Below are 5,856 nucleotides of genomic sequence, written 5' to 3' on the forward strand. Positions count from 1 at the left end.
GATCCCACATTGAATTCTATTTCAGTTTTACCTACTTTAATTGCATCAACATTTTCTAAGTGAGCACCATGTACTGAACACAATTCTATGAAAACGAAAACAAAGTACCTCTGTCCCTGAGGAGCTTATAGCTTCTCAAAGAAAGGCAGAGAGCAAGGCTTGGGTGTGGAGGGAGGAAAGTGCATGGATCCTTGGAAAATGCTGAGGAATCTGGTGTAGAAAATTGTGGTGGTAGGAGATAAGACTGGAAAGAAGCCAGAGGACCTGAAGGGCTTGATTGATTGATTCATCACCAAATCATCAAGTCTTCTTCATATGCCTTCCCAAATTGTGGCTTTCATTAGCATCATTACTAATATTTTTTCTGTCCCATTTCTACTGAGCAATTTGCTGGCATTTTAGTGCCAGTGTCCCCAAAGGGCAAGGTTGGTCTGAACAACTTGATGTTTAGACATTGAAAGCTGCTGGACTTCAGCTAATTGTAACATTGCTAAAATCTTGTCTGGTGGCATTATGCATGTGCCATTATGTCGTCTTGCCCTTGCCTGGCCACAGAAAATAAGTGGTTACAACTTCTGGCAGACAGACCCAACCCTGAGGCAGGATGGGCCATTGAAACTAGGATGCTGTGGAAATTGGGCTGGGTGCAGAGCTGGCACCTGGAGATATCACCTGTTGTCACTCTATCACCCAAAGGTCTGGAATGCCCAGAGGGCTGAGGTGAACTTGGTCTTAGTTGAGTAGGCATCAGGTCAAGTCCCTGCTAGGGGTGGTGTTTGTTTCTGGAGTCCAGACTGTGGACATTAATTGAGGTTGGCTTTGGAATAGCATAATGCTGGGTGATCTGTCTGTTCATGGTAGAACGTGATGGGTACCAAACGCAAAAAGCTATCAAAATCAGGATCCAGGCTCTTCAATGAGAGGGCTGACAAAAGTTAAGCAGGAGTACAGGCCTGTAGTCCAATATAGGGCTCTAGTATCAGTGGGGGAATGATCATTCTTGTAGTAAGGCTCTGGCCTGAAGGCTGAGACAACATGGTGATGATGGTGTAGAGAAAGCTAAGGTTCTGTTGTGTCCCGGGCTTTTGCAGATCTTCCTGCATTAGGTGCTGGTTGTCATTCAATCGTTTGTTGACGTGGCTGGGTTATCCATCATTCCAATAAATACTAGATGAACCACTCCAAGTGGCTGAACCCGCACAGGGAAGGACTCAATGCCTCACCCTGACGGGGGATTGGGGTCAGGGAACAGCCTCTGAGAAGAGGCTATAGAGATTTACTGGGAGCAGAATCCGGACATTTGGAGGCCAGTCCTGGCTGAAGGACTATCTTTTGCATAACCTAAAGCAAGTTTCAGAACCTTTCTGGGCTGTCGTTTCATCAGTAGACTATGTGCCCTGTAGAGTCAGGGCCCCGTATTTTATTCATATTTGTTTCACTAGCATCTAGCACAGTAGTCTACCTCACAAGGAACAGTCAGTGAAATGCATGTCGTTTGAAGGAATGAATGCGAGAGTGAAGAGAATGAACTGAGCATGGAGAATCCCATCAGCAGTTGAAGGGAGAAGGGCCTTATCAAGCCCATATGCTTCTTACCCTCGCCCTTAGATTCTTTTGCCCTCTCCTCTCCTCTCCTCTCCTCTCCTCTCCTCTCTTCCCCTCTCCTCCCCTCTCCTCTCTTCCCCTCCCCTCTTCTTTTCTTTTCCTTTCTTTTCTTTCTTTTTCTTTTCTTTGCTCATGCTTTTCTTTTACCATAGCCTTTAGATTCTGATGCCTACCCTCATGCCCTTCTTTAAGACCAGAGACACAATGAATGGGTCTTCTTATCAGCTCTGTGATTCTCTGATGAACAAAACATTGAGATAGTTCACTTGAAATTTTTTCCTCAGCATTCACTGACCAAACATTATAAAAATGTTAAAAAGTCACCTATAGCCCCCCAAAAAGTCCTATCTATAAGGAGAGCTCATGAGTGGCCTCATATAATAACCTGGAAAACCTTTAACATTTGCAAATGCCATGAAACACCAACAAACAAGATAATCACAGTATGATCAAGGGTGCGAGACCTACAGAGCCTACTGCATCTCATTATGGTCAATGTATTCAGAAAGGGTGACATTTTGTTGGCATGGAGACAAATGTCTCCTAAAGTGAAAGGCCTTCTCCAAGAGTGTGTGGATACTTTTCACTTTTGCTGTGGTCCCTAAAGATGTAGGTGGTTTCAACTTTAAGTCAGATATTCAAACCTGTGAATAAGGGGACTAACTGTTTGCATTTAAAATACTTCAATTAGGGCTTTTTATTTCTTGAGTGTGTGTTTGTGGGATAGATAGATAGATAGATAGATAGATAGATAGATAGATAGATAGACAGATAATAGATAGATGACAGATAATAGATAGATGATAGATAGATAGATAGATAGATAGATAGATAGATAGATAGATAGATAGACAGACAGATAGATAATAGATATTAAGCATTATGGAAGATAAAGAAAAGAGTAAAGATGAGAAAAGCATTCATAATCCTGCTACTCTAAGAGAGCTACTGAAAATATTTTTGTCAATTGTATACTATTATTTACATCCAGTCTATTTTCTACTGAGTATATTTTTAAAAATTGCTGTGAATACACTGTATACAAATATTATATAGATAATCTGCATATATCTCTATATACATATTCTACTTCTTTCCACTTTACATATTACTGTATTTTTCAATTCTAATTTTTTTGAAATTAGTTGTATTATAATTTACTTAATCATTCTTCACCCAACACTCTTTCTTCCAGCCTAGTCATGATAGGACATGTAGGTTGTTCAAATGTTTTGCTCTTTGTTCAAATTTTTTGTTCTTAGATACAGCGCTAGGATGCATATACTCATTCATTGATTTTTCCTGTATGTTGAATTATGCATTAAAGATAGATTCCTAGAAGTGGAATCTCTGGGTCAAAGGGTCTGACTATATTTATGATTGGTATATGTAGCCAATATATCTGAAAAAGAGTCATACTAATCAACACAGTAGGACCTAGTCTCACTGCACTTCACCAAGAGTTATTTAAATGTTGGCTTTCACAGTGAATATAAGTGTTAGTTCAAAGATCTTATAACTACTTGGCAGAGAGGCCGATAGATGTCAGAAAACATGAAGGGAAGAAGAGAAGAGACACTTAAAACTCAAGCGCAGCATTAGAAGTAAAAGCCATTGATAACTGACAATTGGTTAGCGATTTAGAAAGCATTTTCGAAGTCATAATGTACATTAATACAATAACAGGCTTCAGTTTACCAAGTGGATACTGCAACAAAATAAATGATTTGGGGTGAACTGGTGAACTTATTTGTTAAGTGGTCTTTGCAAATTGTTTTCCTCTCTGGACCTTTCTCAACTGTAGAACTGGTAAGCTGAAAGGTGAAGATAGATGCTTTCAGAATTTAGAGTATTGGGTTGTACTCAGATAATGCAGACAAACTCATAGGGTTAAGGGGTCTGATAGGTGCTTCTCCTCTGTAGACACCCAGACTCACAACTCTGACGAGATCCACAGTTCTATTGGAATTGTGCAATGAAATAGCAGACACTCTTGGGGTCTCCTGGGGCTCCCCCAACTTCATGAATGAATCTCTAAGTTCTATATGCCCCATATAAACTGATGACAAGATCTTTGAGAACACTGTTTCCTTAGCGGGTTTCCACAGAGAAATTTTGAATATGGGGGTCCCATATTCAAATATGAATATGAAGTAGCTTGAGCCATCTACCCAAACAACAACATTTGGCCTTTGGTGCCTCCCTAGTGTTCTCCTGATGGTTATCCAGATGGTGGCATACAGAAATTGAGTAAATTAGTAAACTAAAAGAATAAATGAGGTGCTCCATTTCTCTGACTCTATTCTAGGAAAATGAGTGAGAAGCAGGATCTCCCAGATTTCAGGAGAGATCTGGGTCACTTTTTGGAGGTTTCTGGTATTGAATATATATTTATATATATATATACACACACACACATATATCTCCTCCAGGTGTGTATATATCTCTATATGATATATGTATCTATATATCTATCTATATGATATCCAGATATGATACATATAGATATCTCCTCATGATAATAGACTTAATTTTTAAGAACATGTTTCAATTAACAAAAAAATTGAGCAGATAGTGCAGAGAATAACCCTGTGCCCAGTTTCCCCTATGATTAACATAATACATTATATGGTACACGTGTAACAGTGAAACAATATTGGTACATTATTATTAACTAAAATTCATCATTGATTCAGATTTGTTTAGGTGTATCTTATGTCTTACGTCTTTTTGTGGCCAATGATTCCATCTAAGACTTGATATTACATTAAGTTGTCATGTCTCCTTATGCTAATCCTTGTCTGTGACAATTTCTCAGACTTTCCTTGTTTCTGATGACCTTGATGGGTTTGAGGATTACTGGTTTTTTGTAGGCCACCCCTCTACTAGAATTTGTCTGATGTTTTTCTTATGATCAGACTAGTATTATGAGAGCAGGACCACCAAGAGAAAGAATCATTTTCATCATGACATATCAAGAGTATACACTATCAAGATGATTTATCATTGTTGATGTTGGTCTTGATCCCCTGGCTGAGAGAGTGTTTGTCAGGTTTCTCCTATTTTTTTCCTCTGACTACCTTTCCATATGGAATGTACTCCCCGGAAGGAAGTTACTATCTACAACCTACAATTAAAGAGTAGGGGTTTATGCTTCTCCTTAAGGCCAGCACATGTCCATAAATTATTTGGAATCCCTGTGCACATCTATATAAATACATTTGGAATTAAGGGATGTTTGTCTTTTCTCTCTGGTTTATTAATTTACTTAATACTTTATTTATATTAGTATGGACTCATTACATTTTTTCTTTTCTTTTTTTTTTTTTTTCTTTTTTTTTTTTGAGACAGAGCCTCACTCTGTTGCCCAGGTTGGTGGGGTGCAGTGGTGCAATCTCGGCTCACTGATTCTCCACTTCCTGGGTTCAAGGGATTCTCCTGTCTCAGCCTCCCGAGTAGCTGGGATTACAGGCACACAACACCATGCCTAGCTAATTTTTGTGTTTTTAGTAGAGACAGGGTTTCACCATGTTGGCCAGACTGGTCTCAGACTCCTGACATCAAGTGATCTGCCCACCTTGGCCTCCCAAAGTGCCGGGATTACAGGTGTGAGCCACTGCACCCAGCCCTGGACTCATTAATATTTATTTTAGACTTTGGGTTATAATGCAAAATACTATTCTATTTTGTTGCTCAAATTGTTTCATCTTTGGCTACTGGGAGCTCTTCAAGTGGCTCCTGTGTCTTTTTGAAATATCCCTCACCAATATAGTTTTGTTTTTGAGTAATTTCTTACTTTAAGGTGCTACAAGAACTTCCATTCTCATTTGTGTATTTCTTGCCGCAGTTTTAGACTCAACCATTTCTCCAAGAAGACGTGGTTCCAGCTGCTGAGAAATGGCTTTAAAACTGAGACCAGCCTGGCCAACATGACAAAACCCCGTCTCTACTGAAAATATAAAAACTAGCTGGGTGTGGTGGCGCATGGCTGTAATCCCAGCTACTCAGGAGGCTGAGGCAGAAGAATCACTTGAACCTGGGAGGCGGAGGTTACAGTGGGCCGCGATCGTGCCACTGCACTCCAGGTTGGGCAACAGAGTGAGACTCTGTGTCAAAAACAAAAACAAACACAAAAATGAAACAAAACTGAGATCTGAGCACCAGGTGTGCTTGTTGCTTGTCACTGCTACTAGGACAAATATATTTTAAATCTTATATTTTTAACACCAGCACACACACAACTACAATACA

This window comes from Rhinopithecus roxellana, chromosome 1 (assembly GCF_007565055.1).
Source record: "Rhinopithecus roxellana isolate Shanxi Qingling chromosome 1, ASM756505v1, whole genome shotgun sequence".
Classification (NCBI taxonomy): domain Eukaryota; kingdom Metazoa; phylum Chordata; class Mammalia; order Primates; family Cercopithecidae; genus Rhinopithecus; species Rhinopithecus roxellana.